At 36.6% G+C, this 24172-nt stretch overlaps 1 long non-coding RNA gene across 1 annotated transcript in view; it reads left to right on the top strand.

Moving 5' to 3' along the window:
• Positions 1 to 23637, top strand: part of LOC134751460 (uncharacterized) — a 176526-nt gene extending 152889 nt beyond the window's left edge. The window contains exon 2 of the long non-coding RNA XR_010128662.1: positions 23501 to 23637. This is a non-coding gene — a long non-coding RNA (uncharacterized LOC134751460). The remainder of the gene's footprint in view (positions 1 to 23500) is intronic.
• The last annotated feature ends 535 nt before the right edge of the window (positions 23638 to 24172 follow it).

The following is a 24172-nucleotide window of genomic DNA, read 5'->3' as shown; positions in this document are numbered from 1 at the left end:
TACGGGTCATGAGATAGGTACAGCCTGGTGACAGTCAGACGGACAGGCAGACAGATAGATAGACGAACAGACGGACAGACAGACAGACGGACACAGGAGTCTAACTAATAGGGTCCCGTTTTTACCCTTTGGGCACGGAACCCTAAAAAAGGGGCCATACTTTTTAAACGTACTTTTTAGTTTTATTTTAAAGATAAGTTCTTTTTAATATACCTATGTACCATGTCTCAAATAAGATTAATATCATACGATCCAGGTGTGATTATGACGGACGACACTTTTGTACTTGTATTTCAATATGTACCTGAAACAAGCAGTAAAACGAAATTAATATAATTATAATAGAACAAAGAATTATAAACTACAAATATCTTCACGTTATGAAACCTTATTATATATAACATCTAATAAACATTTCTATGAAAACAAGAATTTATTCCACAAACATCGAAAATAACTTAGGCTTTCGACAACAAACTTTGTCTAGACTCATTGCCAATTTTCAGGCCGTCTAACTACCCTCATTGTTAGCCTAGGTTTTTTATCATTTATTTATTGTATTGTCATGTACATAATAGGTGTTACATAATATAAAGTCAGATCATGACACCCTGTAAGGGCACACAATAGTAATATTATTCTAGGCTATTCTAGGCTAATTACATTTACTTATTAGTAATAAATTTACAGAGGTCATCATAACCCTAAGTCCGATTTCAAGGCTAAAACCAACAAACCATTGATTTTGTTTTATTCTCATAATCTATGGGTTTTATGTGATTATTGTATATGGCGAATCAAAAGTTTATTAAATTCTACACAAAAAAGGTAATACAACACCATGTCCCTAAAACGAAGCTTTCTTCTAGAAATATGGCTCAGAAGTCAAAGTCATCTACTAAAATTTTATTCTAAGATGACTCAGGAAAAAAACTTGTATAATTTTTTTTAAACAATTTCTGGACCAAAAAAATTATCAACCCAACCACGACAAAAAACATTGTGGAATCTTGTAAGCTTCTGAACCCTATTTCTAGAAGAAGGCTTCGTTTTTGGGACATGGTCTTGTATACCTTTTTTGAGTGGAATTTAATAAGCTTTCGTTTCGCCATACACAGTATTTACACTAAACCCAAATATTCTGAGAAAAAATGAAAAACCAAAAAAAGACGTATACTTTTCAAGATGGCGTTATTTCCCATGGAAAGCTCAAATTTTAAGACATGCAAACAGGGATCCTAGGGATTGAAGGTGACAAATTTTATCACTATCACTATTGTCTAAACCCCATTTAAGACCTAATTTTTTTTCCTGCCCTCACATTTTTCCCTAACATTTTTCCTCCGTTAATTTTAGTAAATTTGTATTACATAGCACTCGTGTACCAATTATGGATCTAAATACTTAATGTATATTTTACTGAAATCCGCTCAATAGTTATGGCGCTAGAAGAAAAAATATGATTTAATATTCGGCGTCCTCTTACGGCGGCTGTATAGATTTTATTCCCACCAATTTATCCAAAAGTAGCGCAAAAAAATTCGACAGCAAACTAAAATCAGCCCAGTTAGTAAACTTGCAATTTTAACGCTAAGGTATCTAAGCATTTTTATACATTTCCCCCGTTTAACATCACTTTCTGTTTAAAAGGCATTTTTACTCGGTCTCTTAAAGAGGCCGGTGTCGATTTTAGTCGCAAAAATGTAAAATTGATAGATTTAGTCGGTGAAATTGTACACCTTTTGTTACCTAATTGAAATAACAAGTACTGGTTTCTATTAGCGCATCTTCTTATCTTACCTTTTATCAGATCAATTTGTTGAAAACAGACTCACTAAATTAGTAACGTTTGCTTTTCTGATGGACGTTTAGGTAAACGCGCGTAAAGCACTGATTATGTCGCTCTTATTTGTAAATTTCGTAAAGTTTGGACGGCTAAACATGGTAATTTTGTATTACACATATCCTGTACTTGACGTTTATCAGACTACATTTTTATTATTATGACTTTGAAGTAGTGTAAATGAAAGTTAGACGAAATCAATTTTCTCCAGAAATAACTTCAAAACAAGTGACAATTTCTCTGAAAATCGACTTAATTTCAACGTAATTTTGATACTTAAACAATCTACAACATTTGTTGAAACTATTCTTATACATCAATTTGTATAATATACCACCATACATTTTTGATGAATTTTTAAAAACTGTCCCTTCTTTTCATATATTACCGGTGACGCACGCTTGCGACCTCATTATTAAAAGGCAAGACGAGAAGACGTGCTAATAGAAACCAATACTTGTTATTTAGATATTACGTAACAAAACGTGTATAATTTCAACGACTAAATCTATCAATTTAAAATTTTTGCTCCAAATTCGACTACGGCCTCTTAAAAGCCACATTTAACAGGGTTTACTACTGACAGCCTTACCAGATGTCAGCTTACTAATTACTTTATGCCATAAAAATAACCTTTATTTTTTCTTTCACGTTCTTGCCAATGAATAAGTATTATTAAGGTCGCCATCAGATATAACGGAGCGGCCCAGGTGTTTAGAAATATCTGACAAAGCCTCTTTTATAAGGACCTTGTAATGCATGTTTACATATTTTTGAGCAACTAGGTCGCTCCAATATATCTGATGGCGACAGTAACAACCCACGAACGTTAAAATTTAGCTCTTCAAGTTGCCTTTGAATAGAACATCTTTGAAAAAGAATAGGTACAAATTATTTAATTAAGCTACATTTTTATCGTATTCCTGATTTTATTTATTGTATGTATTTTCAGTGCCACCCTCGTACCAAATACCTTTGTGACTTGTTATTCGAGCCTCACGTAAACAAGATAAACATTAAATTCCAGAAAAATCAAGCGATCGGCAAAAATACTGGCAGATATGCAAACTGGCGAATACGGAGATTGTAAACAAGTCTCACAAGTCTGCCATCAACGAAAAAAGTCGGGACTTGGAACCCGATACTTTGATATACGTTGGGTGCTCGTCACACCGTTATATATTTAAAGCCTAATCAAACGTCCAAATAAAAGGTAACAATGTATCTGTTATGTCTTCAAATCCCTTATCTGCTAAAGATGAAATGTGATATAGTTTGAGGCCCGGCACCGTTTAGGTAGTTATATGTACAAAGCATAACTTACAAGACTATTATTAAGCCAGCGGTGTCCATAAATAAGCTATAGTCGTAGATATATTTACATGTTAAATTTAAAACTGGAAAAATTACTGCCTACTTACTATTCGAATTTAAACTGTTGTGAGACATACTAATATTAAATCATTTTACGGTTTAGACTCACTTGTTTTAGTCACTCGCGCGACATGTTTCGGAGAGCCTAGGTCTCCTTTCTCAAGCACTAATAGAAAGGAGACCTAGGCTCTCCGAAACATGTCGCGCGAGTGACTAAAACAAGTGAGCCTACTTACTACTTAATCACTTAACTTGTTTAATTACTTGAACCCATATTGTGGGAAGATTTGCTGACTATGGATGAGGTGGCTCAGTTGGTAGAGCGCTGGAGTATCGATCCAGAGGCCATGAGTTCAAGTCTCATCACAGGCAGTAAATTTTCCACTTTTAAAATTCTAAGCATAATTAATAGCATCGTTCCCAGGCGTTTCTACTTGTTGTAAATACAATACAATACAAATACTCTTTATTGCACACCTCATTACAGAAAACAATACAAAGAATATAATAAAAAAAGAGGTTAAACAACAGGCGGTCTTATCGCTAAAAAGCGAACTCTTCCAGACAACCTTTCGGTAGCGGAAATTAATAAATTAATGTCATGTCAGTAGGTCAGTAGGTGTTTCAGCTGCAATTAATTTAAATTAATTTGTTTACATGTGAAAATTCCGTCGGCCCATCTATTTCGGTGTAACGGCGCTCCAATACTCCCGATTCCTTAATCTCGATCCGCCATCGCTTCGGTATCGATTAACGACTCGCGAAAATCGCCTTTCTCGAAATTTACTGGACGAGTCGAACATAATTTAAAAGATATCCGATCGACGAAGGGGGTAATTTTGTAATTAAAGTTTTGGTTATGTGAAGTGGTTATGTTAATGAGTAAAAATCTGTTTTTTACCCACGACGAAACGGAAATGGTATAATAGTCAGCATTAAAGTAGCGGATCAAATTATGCGTAAAAAGTATATAGCGTTATCTTAATTTTTTTTTTTTTTTATTATAAACTGATCGGCGATTGGCCCTAGTCACACCTGATGGAAAGTGAAGACAGGGCCTAAGATGGAGCTCACCGGTTCAGTAACAGCCTATTCACTCTTGTTTTAAAGAGACCGAGGTCATATTGATCAGGGAATACAGATGGCGGGAGCGCATTCCATTCCTTAGCCGTCCGTACCAAAAAGGAGGAGGCAAAACGTTTCGTCCGAACGAATGGAATGTGGACCACGAACGGGTGCATTCGCTCCCCGCGCCTGGATGTCCGATGATGGAAAGGGGAAGGTGGGATCAGGTCGTGTAGTTCCTGTGCGCACTCCCCGAAATGTATCCGATAGAACACCGATAGGCAAGCGACTCGACGGCGATGCTCAAGGCTCTGTATCCTTGATTTGACAGATGGGTCATCGCCAAAGAGTCTATGAGCCCGGCGCTCTATTGAGTCCAGGGCCGCCAGCTGATATTTGGCAGAACCGTCCCATAGGTGGGAGCAGTATTCCATCGTATTAAATATATAACTATATAATATAACAATAAAAAAAAAAAATATATATTGTAGGACGTCCTGTAAGTATATGTGTTGTGGTTATACTTAGACAACGATATATATAATATACAAATATATACTTAAATACATAGAAAACACCCATGACTGCGAAACAAATATCTGTCCTCATCACATAAATAAATGCTCTTACCGGGATTCGATCCTTGGACCGTCGATTTCATAATAGCAAAGAGGATATAATAGGATAGAGCGGTACTGTCATAGTAAATTTTGTAGCCACAGTAAATTTACTGCCATCTATTGACACACTATTAAAACGCGACTGCGTCAATTTATACGAAGTGCATCTCGCTTGCACCAATATCAGTACGAGGGAGATGGTACGCAGTCGCTTTCGAATATGTCAGTGTCAAACTCGTGGTGGGAAAAGGCCAGGGCGCTCAGTAGCATCTCTCTCTATCACTCTTCCACACTATTGCGATAGTGACAGTTGCGTTTTGTTCGCTACGGAGCGTTAACGATTGCACGTTGGCTACGGCACCCTGACCGGTCGCCAGAGTAGTCTCTTAAGGCGGAATTCCACCATGTGCGGCACGCAATTTGCTAGTGCCGCACAGGCGCACACTAGTGGAATCCCGCCTTTATAAGCTCAAGTTTATACAGGGTGAAATTTTAACCACCGTACATACTCTACGTGATATGACATAGTGACTTTATAGGTCATACTGAACAACTTTTATTATGAGACCAAGGCCGAAATCGCGAAAAAAATGTTGACTGTTTCATCCATTCCGGATGAAAAGAATCAGAAACCTGCTGAGAACCATAGAAAATAGACGAGGCAGAATGATAGGTCACTTGATAAGACACGACACTTTGTTTAACACTATATCAGAAGGCAAGATAGAAGCGAGAAGAGGCCGCGGAAAACCACGAGCAAGCTACACACAACAACTGAAAGCGAAAGCAAATGTCGTGTCTTACAGGGACCTAAAGAACCTGGCCGAGGACCGAGAAAACTGGCGCATACTCCACCGACAAGAGCCATGCTCTTAAATTATGATGATGATCCATTCCGGCTGTGATGCCGCTGATTTCAATGGGACAGCCAAAATTTCTACATTGGTCCCATAATAAAAGTTGCTCGGTATGACCTATGTGACCCTGTATAGTTTCGAGCGAAACTCAAGACGACATTGTAATATGCCTTCTCCCGTATTAACATTGCAGTTAATATTCTTATGAGTACGAAACTCCTCTATAATGTGCTGTACAATGACGTCACTTTATAGAATGGGCTGGATACCCGTAAGATTCGTGCTAATATGAAGTTCAAATTACTAGACACCTTTTGCAATGTAAACGAAACAGCTAACTCACTCCATAGCACGTCTTGCCACGACTATAGTTCGTGTCATCCACGATGACGCGTAGATTTGTCAAATCTAACCTTTAATGACATGACAATACGAGTCAAGGTACGCGTCTTCGTGAATGACACGATCAATAGCGCCTAGCTATTTTTGAGTCGCGGTTGAAGTATGAAGCCGCGAAAGTTGTAAAATATTCTAGGCGAGATCTCAAAAAAAATATCGGACAAGTGCGAGTCGGACTCACCCACCGAGTTCCGTAAATTACGTCCTTATGGTAGGCGACAATGTGGTACCTTTTTTTTGAAATCGACACATATTTTGACCATATTCTAAAACTACTGCTTTAAACTAGCATTTTTTACACATATTTAGTGCCATCAGCGCGTGCGCAACGAGCGACGAGGCGGGCGGCGCGGGCAGTGCACGACGTACAACCGCCGCGGACACTCGTGCCTGAGGATGGATTCCCAAAGAATCCGAAACATGTCGCCAAAAGCGACTAAAAATAATAGTGAGTAAAAACCGTACTGATAAATATTTTGAAATATGTCTCACGATAGTTTAAGTGCGATCATATTTAGTGAATGAAAATACACGCGGTAAACCCGTTCATGTCACTAAATATTGCTTTATCTGTCTTGACCAATCTGTGTCGTATCATTTACTACCACACTAAACATTTGATGGGTTGACTTTAATGCAAAGGTAGAAGTCTTAACGGCTTGCCAACTCGTCACACTTCCGAACAGAATTTCAGACCTTAACACATTGTTATAAGCTCCATATTAGCCTGTTGACTTTAAATGTCGTGCGACAAGAGGATGGGCTTGCTGTATGTTATTTAATTATATGTGACGTTTTCAACTAAAAGGTACCACATTGTCGGTTGTCAATAAAGTTGATTTCAAATTGAAGCTATATGGAAATAGCGCCTTATTGACAACCGACAATAAGTACCCTTTTGATTGAGAATGGCACATGTGAAAATGTATAAAATTTATGCTGAGGAATGTAACGGGTATCGAGTTATGCCTTTCTAACCGACTGTTGCAGGTGAAAGGATAATATTTTTCAGATGTACCTTGTCTCGTCCCCACAAAAAGGTATAGGTAGCTAAAATTTAATAAAAATTTGAATGATAATAAACTGAAATAGATGTGATATATTAAAGAAAAAGTGACGAAGCCCTCCAGTGGTAAAGGCCGGATTCGAACCGGCGTCTTTAGCAATCCGGGCTAACGCCTTGAGCCCCTAGGCCACCCCGCCACGGCGGAACCGGTCCCAATTTCTTGACTATATGCCATCTTACTAAGACTAGGCGTCTTTGACCAACTCTAAGGGCGAGCAGAATGCGCTTGCACCTATACGAATTCTTTACGGAATTACCATATAACGAGAGAAATTGGTGCTGCCATCTATACACAACTTTGGGAACAAATCAAATTATACATATAGTAGTGTGACTTATACTTAAAAAAACACTAATCAAAAATATTTAATAAAACAATTTGATTTGTTCCCAAAGTTGTGAATTTGAATGATAGACAAACTTACACAATAATTAACAAAATGGTGGAATGATGCAACTGTATAATGCGACTTGCAACGTAGTAATTTACCCCCATAAGGCCAAGGGCCTAGCCAAAATGACAATCGTGCATCGACAAATGCCAAACGAAAAAAAATACCGGGATGGCAGATGCTACGAAAAGTCACGTGACTATTACCATATATTATTTAAGATAAGATAAAGATAAGATAAAAGACATTTATTCGTGACGATCACAACACAAGTACGAACATGTACAGACAACAACAGCAAGAAAAGAAGAGATCAAAGAGAGATTTAAGTATCCGTATTAGCATAGAGTAACTTATACTAGAGCGGTACTGTCATAGTAAATTTTGTAACCCCAGTAAATTCACTGCCATCTGTCGACACACTTTAAAACTAAAAATAAATATTTATAAAAATACGATAAAATGTATTTAAATATGGATAAATGATTTTTTTTTATTTGCATTAATTATTTTTATGATTTTGACCCATGTTCTTTCACTAATATGCGTTAAAATTGTTAAATAACAAACGAAACCGTCAACGCCATCTATACGACGGTAGGCCAAAGCTAGTAGCGCCCTCTGAACGAGAATCAAATTTTCTTGATTTTCGAGGCACGTTTTTTCCTTAGACTGTATCCATCTATTACGGAGTCATATCTATCTTTGGTATTAGCGTATCCCATCAACGATTGCCACGCCCCGTGGTTGACAGCGAGTTTTCGTTAAAGCTGCACAATGCGTATTCTGTGTAGTGCACGGATAAAAGGTATCGTATTAAAAGCCAAATTAAAAGCACTTTTATTTTATTTGTGGACAGCGGAATTCGCGCGGGACGCTATAGTAAATAAATCGTCTGTTTTCCGTTTATTGCTGAGTTGCGACACAGTACATATCGATAGCAGTAAAGAGATCCCTCACAGTGATAAGATAAGTTCGCCGTTATCCGTCCTTGAGAGAGCCCCACACTCCCCATAAGCGTATTTTGAGCGTCGCCGTCTAGTCAGCGCTATGGAAAACGGCGTCGCTGCGCAGTTGCGCCAACATTGCGTCGATCAGCAGCCATAGAGTTGACTAGACGCCGACGCTCGGGAGACGCTAGTATGGGGTGGCTAGATAGTCTCCCAGATAGTTTTCAAAGTTCAAAGTTCAAAGTGTTTTCATTTGTGAGTATATGTCAAACTGATTACAGTGGCGGTAAATAAATATTTGTAGCACTATACCCTGCCTGATGGCGTACAAAAACTTGAATATTTTCCTTACATAATAACATGCGAAATAAATTTACATATCTATACCTAGATGTGATTACCTACATACCTAGTTATTATTAATATTAAAGTCATGTCAAATCAGAAGCGTTAAAATTATACAGCAAAAATTCAGAAATGGTGTAAAAACAATTATCAATTAAAAATGTCAGTAGTTTGTGCTTAAACTGATTTCGTTGCTAAAAACTGTTATACAAATAAAATAGAGCGAGTATGTATGTAAAACTTTACCGTCCCTTTTCCTCTTAGCGTCTTTTGAGCGTCAACGCTGCGTTGAGCTGCAGCCATAGAGTTGACTAGCGCCGACGGTCGGGAGACGCTAGTGTAGGGTGGCCCTTAAGCGTGAAAAGGTAACAGACAGACAGAGTTACGTACATTTATAATATAGTAGGGATTGGGATATTTAGAGCAAATCGGTTGTCATTCGAGTACCTAATACTAGTGGCGCTCTAGCATAGCGAAGCGTATAATATATGACCATAGAGTAACTTATACTAGAGCGGTACTGTCATAGTAAATTTTGTAACCCCAGTAAATTCACTGCCATCTGTCGACACACTTTAAAACTAAAAATGAAGATTTATAAAAATACGATAGAATGTATTTAAATATAGATAAATGATTTTTTTTATTTGCATTAATTATTTTTATGATTTTGACCCATGTTCTTTCACTGATATGCGTTAAAATTGTTAAATAACAAACGAAACCGTCAACGCCATCTATACGACTGTAGGCCAAAACTAGTAGCGCCCTCTGAACGAGAATCAAATTTTCTTGATTTTCGAGGCACGTTTTTTCCTTAGACTGTATCCATCTATTACGGAGTTATATCTATCTTTGATATGACCAATATAACCATACTGCGTATTACAAGTATTCATACTGTGCCGAAGTACATTGTGATTTTTAAACGAGACCGCAGTGGCAGCCGGGAATTTGTTTTCAATAAACTAGGACTGGTTTCCGCTATAACACCCGTTTGTTCAGCGCCGAATTAACTTTGTTTTACATAAAGGATAATAGTTCAATTTCAATTCCGAGCGCATTGCAGCATGCCGCGATACTGACGTAAACCGAAATGAAAAAAAAAATGAAATGAAATGAAATCATTTATTGTCAGACCACAGGTAGAAATAAACTTAAACTTCAGTTCTTTAAGCACATTCACATGCCAAGCACACGCTAAGTTCATATCATATTGTAAACATGGCTCCTAACATATGTATGATGATTTCGCTTATGTCAAAAGCTTTGCTTTTAGTAAAGTGATAGCTGGACTTTACAAATAGCCACGATGGATTGCCGCGTGTTGACTAAAGAATGGTTAAACACGTTTCCAGATAATTTCTTCAATAGTTGCACACTTCCACGTTAGTGTCTTCACATTGTCCGATCCGATATCGGATGTAGGATCCTACATCCGCGTAGTCACGCACACTACAACAAGCATTATGCCTACACATACGCACACAAACAAATATTATCGGTCCGACAGCTGACGGGGGGGCTCCGACATGGCTGAATTTATCGGAAGCGCCTTTCCGATATCGGATGTCGGAAGGCGCTATAATAAAAACAGGTGCAGGAGAGTGCCATTGTCATTAATTCCGCCTTTTTTTGTGTTATTTATCGTTTTTTAGTAATAATGATTTGTTAAATACACCAGCTTTTGCTCGGTCGTCAGAGACGCGATGGACAGGCACCGATGGAGGCAGATTAAAAGAACCAGGTGTGGAGCATCCACATCCACTGATGACCACGATCCTCAGTCATGAGGGAGCGACCACAGAGAGAGAGAGAAATGCATAAATAAATACAGAGAAACACATATATCTTACACAGTGTAAGTCGGATCGAAGTGTAAGTTACACTTTACTTCCTTCCGAAATCCGATATCGGATCGGACAATGTGAAAACGCTCTTATTTAGTTCACTACATAATAATTTATAAAAGAAAATGCTACATATTTGAGATTATAGGAACTTTTAGTATGACCTAAGTATATCTCAACAAAAAATCTATAACTAAAGGATGACTCACTAGACCGGGCCGGGCCCGGGCCGGAGCTTCCGGCGCTTCGTTTCCTATGGAATTGTTGGCAGTGATACAAGTGGGGTGTACAATATACGCGAGTTCCAAATCCACAAACAAGGTAATCACCCTCAAAATTACAGGAAAACACGCGTATGTCATACATATCCACCGACCCGCGTATAATTCGCGAGTAATATTTTCACCATACCGACTTTCAGCGGGTGTATTAAGTTTCGACATTCTGCAAATAGGTCGTCGCCTTAGCAACGCAAACCGGCAGTTTATTCCAAGTGTAGCTAGCTGTCAAACACAGGTGCGTAGATTAGAACAGACTTGCCATTTTGTAAGAACACGTTTTGAAGAAGGCTCAAGGGTACCTCAAGAAACGATACCTACTTGTAGTTTTCTTGTCAGATAGAATCAAATTCAAGCAATCCTCAAATTTTAATTAGTTTATGGCATCTAACATTATATAATGGAATTATGCTAGAAAAAACATAGATAGTCACCCTTAATACTTTATATGAGCCATCACCAGTATCACCACGCTAGTTTTCAGTTTGGCCGCTTTTTAGCTACTTTTTGGTACAGTATTTCGATTATGTAGGTAAGTATATAATTACACTAAAACTAAAATCTTTAATTTACCTCAGAGATTTACACGACTTGTGACAGAACAGAAGTGCCAGACAGCAACAAGCAGTCGCAGAGGGAAAATCACGTTTCGTTTTTTTGTCGTTTTTTTTTTGCATTAGAAAAAGGGTGAGCAATCTTAACGTGTCTTTTTAAAAGGGACCCCTCGTATTTATGTAAATAAAAAATATATAGGTAGCATATATGATCATTTACGTCAATAAGTAATAGTTACAATTTTTTAGTTGTGCAATAAAAAAACACGTCAAGATTGTTTACCCTTTTTCTAATGCTAAAAAACGAAGCATATAGTACCTACAAGAAAATATATTGAGAGAAGATGGGCCTCAACAAGGCCGATGATAGTTAATTTCGCATAAATCAATTGATTTCTTTTATTTGTTTGAAGACGTATTTACAGCTTTTTCGGTGTAAGTTTTCCCTTCATTATGAGCGTTTTTTTCCGGCAAGTGTTTTATTTCCTAAGCTGTATCAGAAAGAACCCCTTTGCAAGTAATTGTGGTTATTGTTAGAGACAGGCCACGAACAGTTAAAAACGCCGCAGGCAAGCCCAAGTGGGGAGCTTGTATACTTTTTAGAAAATTGTTTTCCACAAAGATGAGAGTAATTATGAATATTGCGGTGTTTGGAGTTTACAAAGGTTCTTTGTTTCTTGTGTGTTAATTTCTTTTCTGGTCTTTACAAGGTTTTATTCAGTCACTAATTTTGTTTGATTAATTATCTGTTTTCTGTAATGTTTTTTTTTTTTTTTTTCTTTTATAATTTTCTAAATTGTACAATTTTTCATCGGTTTTACAGGTCGAATGTCGAATAGAAGTCGAAGCATTTATAGTATTTATACGAAGGACTAACGCATATTTTTTTCTAATAATAAATTACTAGATTTTCAAAAACTTTCAGATTTAAGGTGCCTGATAATACGAAAAATCCACCTCAATCTCTATTTTAAATAACTATTGTCTTCTCTGTTACCTTCCGTGATTCTTCTCACCTGATGGTCTCATCGGAAGACCAGCGCTGGAAGTCACCAGCACAACATGCTGAGATGAGGCCATTTAGTGGCACTTTAATCTTATTTTATGTTTTCTTTTATATTATGTAATGTCTTGTTTATTATTCACAACGACGGGACTTAATCGCGTAAAATAAGATTTAAATTTAAAACTTATTTTACGCGATTAAGTCCCGTCGTTGTGAATAATAACGAGTAAAAATCGTGAAAGTTTAAATCAGTGTAATGTCTTGTTTGTTTGTGCTTACGAATAAAATCTTATTCTATTCTATTCCATTGAATCAAAAATAAAATAAAAACCCCACGCACTTAAACCATTACATGCCAAAAATGGCTTACACTAAAAAATTAAGAGCAACTAAGAGCAGTTTTCTCTTAGTTGACGTTAAGTTAATTACAACAATTACCATCTTATATGAATCAAATAATGCTGATTACTTAAAACAATAAGTGTATCTGTGATTGAACTAATGAAGTAGGTATTGATTAATCCTAACAATACATAATAAAATAAAACTATGAAAACGGATTATATCGCGTATATTGAATTTATAATACATCCCGACGTTTTCATAGTTTTATTTCATGAGTAACTATCGCGGTAACCGAAGACAATATTAAATACATAATAAACTAAAATCTACTTAACTATTACAAAAAATCTTAACCTAAATTAAACTAAATACTAAACTAACCATATTCACGTACGCGCCCCTCCAGATGCAAAGGAGCCCATCACGCTGGCCGCGTTACCACGTTGAACAGCGATGGACAACCTTTGCATAAGGAACAACCCGGAGCGAGAGTCATGAGCACTCTCCTAACAATTGTATACCTTGCATCTATTATTAACTTGTTGGCATAATGTAACGTAGGTTGATTCAATAAATAGGGCATTTTCTATGAAAAGGGACCTTATTGTCGATGGCGCTTACGCCGCACAGCGTCGCGCGGCATTGTATTTACACCGGAGCATCGTTTATAATGGCGTAAGCGCAATCGACAATAAGGTCCCTTTTTATAGGAAATACCACAAATATCAAGCTTAGTTGATCTTGCTAGGATAAATTAGTTAGCATGATTATTTTACATGTAAATATTGAACAAGATCTTAATAGGCTCAGTTACATGCATAGTAAAAGCAATCAGAATTACCTTATTTGATGTATCTAACTTATCTAAGTCGTTGTTAGCCTCGTATGGAATCAAGATGCTTGGTTACGACTATCAAAATAGGGCCAACCAATTTTTTTTTAGTGATACATCATTTTGGAATGAGCTAATTGATACTCTTCAAACTGCTGGATCGATTTCCATCAAACATAACTATTTTAATAACCATCGCAAGGAAACTCGCTTACACGTAAAAAACCGCATCGAAATCGGTCCATCAGTTTGAGAGCCACGATGCCACAGAGAGACACGCAGACAGACATTGGTGTCAAACGTATTAACAGCCAGCTTTTTGCGTCGTTGGTAAAAAAATCTGCGACACGAACCACAAAAAGAAAACCAAAGATAACCACATTACTGGTCGGATTAACTTCGTTCCAATAAATAAAGAAATCGTATATTGTATTTAAACGGGGAACCGAACCGGGAACATTAATCCAGCGGCCATCTTTGTTTTGTGTTTATTTAATTTATATATCGGTTTCGTTTGATTGTGATGTTTGCCGCTTTTAGAGACAGAGGTGGACTTGAGAGGAGAATATATATATACATATTTATATTTGAGGAGTGTCTTTTCAAAAGGGCTTATTTCCCTATGAAATCTTTACAAAAATAAACCATTTACGTGGGGTAAAAGGGTTAATTTTTCAATGGATTTCATAGAGAAATAAGCCCTTTTGAAAAGAAACTTCATTTATATTCACAAGAACGGTTTACATCAATTATACTTGCTACTATGCTATTGCTAGACATATTTAATTCGACGACCGGTCTGGCCTAGTGGGTAGTGACCCTGCCTGTGAAGCCGATGGTCCTGGGTTCGAATCCCGGTAAGGGCATTTATTTGTGTGATGAGCACAGATATTTGTTCCCGAGTCTTGGGTGTTTTCTATGTATTTATGTATTTATATATTATATATATCGTTGTCTAAGTACCCACAACACAAGCCTTCTTGAGCTTACTGTGGGACTTAGTCAATCTGTGTAAGAATGTCCTATATTTATTTATTTATGATTATTTATTATTATTTAATTACATTTTTCTAATACATATATCGGTTACCCAGTCATTTACACTGTCGTACGGTCATTTACTTCACTCTCACAGTAGCTCTCTCATATTTCTTAAGCTTCAATTAGAGGGTATTTAAGACTTTTCACTGCCCCTCGCTTTCATTCACTACTGAGTACTGACATATATCGATACGTCCGTGCATTACAGGTAAAGCACAAATGTATAGAGCCATCCATTTCTGACGTCACGTAGACGTGGCAGAGTAGTTTGACGGTGCAAGTCATGTAATGCATCCTGAGCATGTTCGCTGAACGCGCGGACTGCCCCATGACTAAACACTGGGTACAAATCATCACTGGCCAAACAAAGTGATGATTTTTACCTAGTGTCGATTCGTAATTTATTTAGTAAGTAATTAATTAATGTACATATATATAAAAAGCATGTTTGTAGGGTTAATAATGATAGGGTTAATATTGTATAATTTTAATTTTGAATTTTTATTAATGTTATTTTATATTTTTCATTTTTTATTTTCTATTTTTCTTTTTGTAATTTTTGTAATGTGTTAAAATATAGGTATGTAAGACCTGAAATAAATGATTTTTTTTTAATGCTCGGACAGTTAAAGTGATAACCTCTTGTAAGTAAGTAATTAAACACTTTATTGTACGATAAAATATTGGTTACAGCAGATAATACGTATAGTACAAAGGCGAACTTATCCCTATAAGGAATCTTTTTTAGTTAATAACAAAAGTAATTAAAAACAATACCTAAAGTAATTATACAATACATTATTACATACCTAAAGTAATTATACAATACAAGTATATATACCGACGACCGGTCTGGCCTAGTGGGTGGTGACCCTGCCTATGAAGCCGATGGTCCCAGGTTCGAATCCCGGTAAGTGCATTTATTTGTATGATGACACAGATATTTGTTCCTGGGTCATGGTTGTTTTCTATGTATTTAAGTATTTGTATATTATATATATCGTTGTCTGCATGAATACCCACAACACAAGCCTTCTTGAGCTTACCGTGGGGCTTAGTCAGTTTGTGTAAAAATGTCCTATGATATACCTAAATCCCTGACCGAATTTTTAGCCATCTTTTTTCGAGAACAAAATGTATATGCAGATGTCCTTATGTAGTGATCACGATCACACACGTTATTTACTATAAAAAAATCTTGAAGTTCATTCAGCAACACTTATTCACTCCGCACTCATAAATTCTTAACATTTTCATTGCCAAGTCCGACCCTGTCGCTGTATTTTATTGTCATTACGTATGGTTTATACGATATTTATTTTTATTTTTTATTTTAAACTTTATTGCACAGTAAGAATATACAGTGACAAAAGGCGGACTTAATGCTACACGGCATTCTCTACCAGTCATGCCACGATATTGTGATCACATTCAAGCATTTTATTTGACAGCCTGTTTAACAGCTCAACAGATTGTTGAATCACAAACTTGACACAGATTGAGATAACTAACAAAGCTGTGTGTAAAATGTAGATGAATTGTTTTAAACCGGGTCACTCACGTATTTAAGTTGCTCGACATGTTTCGGTCCAATTTACGAGGACCGTCTTCACGGAGCAACGACGCGTCTTCACTGGTCGAGGGCGCGCCGTGTACGGGGTGGGCGTGTGTGTGTGTAAATAATTTGATATTGAGTCTCACGGGAGTTTTATAGTTAAAAATGTAGTTGATTAGAAAATGTCAAAAATGGTTCCCGTAAATATTTTCACTGCCCAGCAGTACGGCTACCACGAGTTTATCACTGAACTGACATATTTTTACTACACTAAATAATAAAGCAAAACTAAACAAGTTAGATATATGAATCTAATATTGTCTTCGGTTACCGCGATAGTTACTCATGAATTAAAACTATGAAAACGGATTCCGGACGGACGTCGGGATGTATTATAAATTCAATATACGCCATACCTATATAATCAAATGGCGTACATTGAATTTATAATACATCCCGACGTTTCGAACCCTTTACAGCGTTCGTGGTCAATGGGTGACTGAAGTAAAGCTACAATGTGCAAAAATACCCACATACAAAAATAATGAACCATAATAAACTATAAACTTTAAGGCTGGTTGTAAATGCAAAATCGGTTCATTAAGGCTAGCTAACCTTCATAGTTTATACCAAAGAGGGATATAATAAGATAGAGTGGTACTGTCATAGTAAATTTTGTAACCACTGTAAATCCCCTGCCATCTATCGACATACTTTAAAACTAAAAATGAAGATTTATAAAAATACGTTAAAATGTATTTAAATATGGATAAATGATTTTTTTTATTTGCATTAATTATTTTTATGATTTTGACCCATGTTCTTTCACTGATATGCGTTAAAATTGTTAAATAACAAACGAAACCGTCAACGCCATCTATACGACAGTTGGCCAAAGCTAGTGGCGCCATTTGATCGAGAATCAAATTTTCGTGATTTTCAAGGCACGTTTTTTCCTTAGACTGTATCCATCTATTACGGAGTTATATCTATCTTTGGTTTATACAATGTTACTGAAATGAATTGTTATTTTACTCCACAAGGCGGTTAAACTTTTATCTAACTTCTGACGTGCCATGAACCATGTTAAGACTGGTAACTAAACGCAGAAAAACGTTCAAAGTTCCTTTATCCCGCCTGCAGCTAAAGCAAATAAAAAAGCTTTAAACTTGTTACAACATGTCGTATCCGCCATTTAAAGTATATGCAGTTAAGCTGTTTAGTAGAAACAAGTTAAGACTAAAGTGGAGGACCCGCGCGTAATCGCCTTTACATACAAACGTAGTCCCCATTTTCCTCTCTGAATGATGCTCTCCTGACCGATTTCGGCCACAGCGACTGTGTGCTCTGAAGTAGGCAATTTTTAATTCGCGCTATTAGCGTGTTGCTGATCCGCTCTCTGGTGAGTTAGGTGGCTCCTCTCTGGATATTGACATTACGGAAAAATTTTTGTGTAATTTTTGACTTTTCGATTTTTTTGATTATTGTAAAAATTTGGTGCAATAAACATATTTCATACAAATTTTTAAATGCTCCTAACTCTTATAATAATTAGAAATTCGATAAAAATCTAACGTAGGGGTATAGCTGTGGTTCATATTCAACAAATTGTGTCAAAATATTTTCAATAATGTTAAAATCCAGGGAGGAAAATGAGGACTACGTTTGTATGAAAAGGCGCGGGTTTCCACTTTCGTCTTAACTTGTTTCTATTAAACACCTTAACTGCATAGACTTTTAATGGCGGATATGACCTTTTGTAACAAGTTTAAAGCTGTTTTATTTGCTTTAGCTGCAGGCGGGATAAAGTAAGGAGTAGTGAACAAAAGAAATAGACAAGATGTAAGTAAAATGTGAGCTCTGTAGCAATTAAATGCGATCTTATAGCAAATTCATATTAATGGTGTTATATAACGTTATATGTGGTATTTTCTATGAAAAGGGACCTTATTGTCGATGACGCTTACGCCATTAGAAACGATGCTCTGATATAAATACAATGCCGCGCGACGCTGTGCGGCGTAAGCGTCATCGACAATAAGGTCCCTTTTCATAGAAAATGCCCCATATAACATCGTGTGACGGGGTAAACAAGATAGCATTGAGTGTTTTATTATATTGTCCCTGTCACACAATGCTATAAATCATTTTATGACAACCAGTGCGGTACCACCAAAACAATCACATAACTAAAACAACGAGTCAATAGTTAAAAAATACTATTATATCTATAATTAAATTATGAAACAAAGTCTGCGAGTAATCTATCCATACGAAAAGTAACAACATCTCAAGTGTTAAGTATGTACAAATATGTAATTAGTGAATGAGTCTGAAATATGTATATAGTTGGTCAAGCAAATCTTGTCAGTAGAAAAAGGCGCGAAATCCAAACTTTCTATGGGACGATAAACCTTCGCGCCTACATTTTTTTTAATTTGCCGCCTTTTCCTACTGACAAGATTTGCTTGACCAACTATATATAGATTACTTAAGTTTATTGTACCTACTTATCCTAAATACATATTTTTTCATTTTCTTTTTCTTTTTATTGACATTTTTCAATTTTAAAATATTAGCATTTCCAATACTAAATAGAATTACATTAAAAAAAAAACAAAATAAATTAAACGCAATTAGTTAAAATGTAAGACCGTTGTAAGTTGTAATACATTTAAAAGGGTGTAATGATTTATAAGATTTTTGAGGGGGGGTACAGGAAAACGTTAATCTAACGTAAATCTTCGAGAATTGTATTACGTAATATTTGAACGCCCCCTTATTTACTCGTAATGCATGTTAATTATAAGATGTAATGTTTTGAAAAGATGTGTTCCGCCGAGTTTGTTGCCGGTCCCATATTGGGATACCCTCCTGCAATTGAGAGATTTCAATCTTCTCGGGGCAGAGGTGTAGGGTTAGAGCCGGCGTAGCTTTATTTGACGTTCATAAGCGCATTGTAATATGCCTACTTGATATAATAAACTATCTTTATCTTTATCTAAACGTTCAAATAATAAAAAAATTATGCATTTTAAAATACGTTAAAATTGTTAAAACGGAATTCCAAAAATAATTTCTAAACGTACGAAATAACCCGTAAATGACTACAGTCTACGGAAGAGTGGAAATAAACTAGGACTAACGATGTATTAGAGAAACAAGAAATTACGACAGAAAAATACTGGCAGAGAACGATTAGACTACGTTAATTGCTCCGTAGCATGGTTCCGTAACCATGCATCTAGTATAAGTATGGATTGGGCACGAGTGGTGGGGGAAACTGACAGAACGGTATAGTCTTATGTATCTTTTAGTAGGAGTAGCAGAAAAAGCGCTATTATTGTTTGTCCTTGTCATAGTCTCACATCTTTTTTATTTCCCACCGTAAATTTAGTATGGTATATAGGTATCAAATAACCCGACCAAATTAAGGAGGTTGTTTTTGGTATGTTGTCAGGAATGTTAAAACGTGTTTTTAATTTTGTCGCATTGCGCGTTGTGTCCCTCACGGGCGCACGCGTATAGCTCATCTATAGGATCCTACCATCTATGTACGGAAGATGTTTTCAGTCCAAACGGTAGAATTGAAAATTCGTAATATCCTTTTTGGTGTGGTGAATGCTGTATTTCGTTTCTCTGTCGGCCTGTTTCGAACTGATTCGAAAATAGTTTAGAGTAGTTTTTACTGATTATGTATTAGTTTTCATTATGCTGGTATTAATTTTGAGTCATTTTAAAAACGTATATGACTTCTCTAAGTCAATGAATTTTGATGACAATTGTAATTTCGTATTTATGTTAAAATTTAAAATAATTTTTAAATAATTTTATTTTAAAATAATTAATGAGTTCGATACTAAAAAAAATTGCTAAAGATACGATATGGATCGGATATGTCTGTGTCAAAAGTGACGGTTTTGTTTGAAGAAACGTCACTTTTGACACTGACTTTTCTGGTTTGCTCCAAATAATAGATGAGCTAGATGAAATAGTTTAGAGTAGTTTTTACTGATTATGTATTAGTTTTCATTATGCTGGTATTAATTTTGAGTCATTTTAAAAACGTATATGACTTCTCTACGTCAATGAATTTTGATGACAATTGTAATTTCGTATTTATGTTAAAATTTAAAATAATTTTTAATTAATTTTATTTTAAAATAATTAATGAGTTCGATACTAAAAAAAAATTGCTAAAGATACGATATGGATCGGATATGTCTGTCAAAAGTGACGGTTTTATTTGAAGAAATGTCACTTTTGACACTGACTTTTCTGGTTTGCTCCAAATAATAGATGAGCTAGATGAAATTTCGTTACGCTCTAACCCTTATGTGTTCTCTGCACTACATTTCTACATAAAGAGAACCGTATCCAATGTATCAAAAATACAGTGGCGTCCGAATCCTCCAATACAGTTAACAAAGGAGTTCTTTGCGGAGCTCGCAGGGAATGTGAGATGCACCAGCCATTTGACTAAGGCGCTCTCGGAGAGGCGTGACGTTGGGATGAAGCATAAGCGGCAGCGGTTATGTAATTGGACAGCGTTATGGAATAAGCGATCGAGCGAGAGTCAGTTGAAACCGAGAAAATGAGCTGAAAAGATTTGAAATTTGAATTGGTGTTGTTAGTAAATTTTTAAAGAATGTTGTTTTGTAAATTGATTGTACCTAAATATTTACAACTTTGATGAATTTGAGATCGTCTGCGAATAAAAATGGTGATACGATTTTTAAAGTAATGTTAAATTTTTTACTATGACCCTGTAATAGTGTTTATAAATTATCAGTAAAAAAAACTATACCTTTTAAACTTTTGAAATTATTGGCTTTTTTCCGCTTAATTATTTTTACACTAAATCTATGATGAGGATAATTTATTTTGTAGTAACGTACTATGCGACATATTGTCGTTTGATACTATAATGCGATTTGTTTGAGGTGCGGAAGCGAAAGATAGTGCGATTTGAGATATCTAAAGAATATTATAACGAATTAAACGACAACAAGGCTATAAACATGATTTTTGATCACAGAAATAGTGCAGATCACAAAAACAAACTCGTGGAAACGCGGCGAGCGTGATGGGCACCTTTGCATCTGGAAGAGTGCGGGACTAGTTTGACAAGGTATTTTTGAGACTTTCTGTACCTTAGTTTCAATTTAATTTAGTAAAAAATATTTGTTTTTCTATCTTGGACCACGCGGCGGCGTTTCGCGGGACCTAAATAATGACACAAGAGAATCCGTAATGTCCGCTGCCGGGACAATACTTACACAACTATTTACGGCTCTGAATTCCCTTTGCGTTTGTTTACTTTACGCTGTTTGTGGAAAAATAAATGCGACCACGCGACAAAACTACAATATGGATAGTCACTGCCACTTGTACATACAAGTACAAGTATCCCATAGCCGCATAGATTGGTTTGCGCGGAAGCCTCTGGGTGAACCAAGGCAGCCGGGGGACGTCGTGGTAGAACGTTTGCGACCCCATGGCGCCCCCATACACGGCAGTGCGGAGAATCACTGCAGGGGATGTTAGTGGGTATCCTCCTCCCCTCCCTCTGAATGCATTTACACCTGCGACAAAAAAAAAGGAACACCAGCCGGTTTATTTAATTGGAGAGGGATAGGTTACTACCTATCCCTACCCTACCATACTGGGTAGAAAGGTAGGTGCCTCATACATCATAAAACAAAATGATTGAATTAACAAATTTTCACCATCAGCTGCACGCGCGTCGAGAAGAACTTTCTTATACCACGTTAGTGGAAAACAAGCATACCTGCGGCCCGCCTAGTGGTAGAAACTATACATACACCTTTCAGCTCACCGTTTCCTGTTTCCCTTTACCAAAAAGCACCAACAGTTAAAGTTGAACCATCTAAAATAGTTCCTTGTTCCATGAAAGTTCCGTGTTTTGTTCCACCCAAATTCGTTTGTCCAAAACTTCAATCACGCGTCTATCTACAACTCTGAGCGTAGGTAATATGACAGTGGAAAAGCGAGAACCTTGTTAAAAGTTTATTCATTTGATTAAATAACTGTTGGAGTGTATTCACAAGTTTTTGGCAAAAATTTCATTTTTGGTACATGCCTTTATCACTGATAGCGACCCGCCCCGGCTTCGCACGGGTGCAATGCTAATGTATTATACATATAAACCTTCCTCTTGAATCACTCTATAAAAAAACCGCATCAAAATCCATTGCGTAGTTTTAAAGATACATAGGGACAGACAGACAGCAGGAACCGACTTTGTTTTATACTATGTAGTGATTTCTTTCCTTTCCACAGGCAACTCATCGAGACAATTCTAACAACCCCAAACAATTAGTTTGCGTTGTTTTATCACAGACATCCCATGGCCACCTTCCGTCTCCATCATTAGATCAGCTCCATGTCATCAAAATATTGCATTGTCATCCGATTTACATAAATACTTTAGGCTTTATTAGTCTTTTTACTTGCCCTGTTAGTTAGTGTGGGTCAAATCTTGGAAGCTACATAAATTTTAACCACTTCCCGATTTCCGATTGAGCTGAAATTTTGGATACATATTATATTATGTATCCAAAATTTTGGACTATATTTCTCAGACTAACCTGTCTGATTATCTCTACTCTTACTCAAATCATTCCTGCACCGAAAACCCTGATGTATGCACATAAATACATAAACTGACTCTTTTCAAAGTCGGATAAATAACGCTTTTATTCAGTATGTTTTATAGATTTAATAGCTTTTCGGAAACACGTCCCATTGAACATCTGGTTTCCAAACCTTCAATGAACATAAAAATCCCTCCAAAAGCACCTTATTTCCACCTTAACAAGACCCTCCCAAATTCCGGACCCTTCGCAATAGAATTAGGGCCTTGATTGAGCCCTGGGGCAAATAGAATTGTTTTTGACAACACTGGATTGGTGATTAAATTTGTACTTTTCAAAGCGACGGTGTCAATTTTTGGGAGTTTTGTAATTTGGTGATAACCTCTAATTAGAGGGGTTGGAACATTTCGCCGACTGATATAGAGGGGTAAAGGCCCTCAGCACACGGAGCGTAAGCGTAAGTGATGCGTAAGCGTATCTTAATACGCGCGTGGAACGAGAGCGCTACGAGCACGAACAAGTTCAAACAAATCCGCACACGAAGCGTCGTCGTAGCGTAGCGTATGAGATTTCTGTCATCATTATGACAGGCGTAGCGTAATTCAGGCGTAAAAAACAAAACTTCTTAAATAATCAAACAATGAAAAATCTTCTTCATCTCCCTTCGGTCGTAATTTAATTTATCAGCAGTTCACCACTCGTTGCAAATTTCCTATTTTCCGCACTTGTATCGTAAAGTACTATTAGGCACATGCATTATTTTAATGTTAAATGCGCTTATATGCGAGTTTCAATTAACCCCGGCTCCATATAAATAAATAAATCCCTACTAATATTATAACTGCGAAAGTAACTGTCTGGATTTCGTATGGAGATAGTCTGTGGCCTAGGGAGAGACATAGGATAGTTTTCATTAATCATCATCATCATTTCACGCAGACGAAGTACTACAAAACAACACACTACAACTACAACAAAAACTATATTATTAATTTTACGTACGTACGTAAAATTTATTAATTTTAACGTACGTATAAAAAAACGTACATTACGTCGGTAGTAGTCGGTACTCGGTCGGTTCCTCGCTCTGCGGCCCTGACCACCGGCAGCTTGGGCTTGGGCCCTGCCCCGCTGCTGGCAGCACCCTAGGTTAGGTTTTTATCATGTGTTTATATATTTTTTG

This window comes from Cydia strobilella, chromosome 22 (assembly GCF_947568885.1).
Source record: "Cydia strobilella chromosome 22, ilCydStro3.1, whole genome shotgun sequence".
Classification (NCBI taxonomy): Eukaryota; Metazoa; Arthropoda; class Insecta; order Lepidoptera; family Tortricidae; genus Cydia; species Cydia strobilella.
This window is presented reverse-complemented; position numbering and strand designations above follow the sequence as displayed.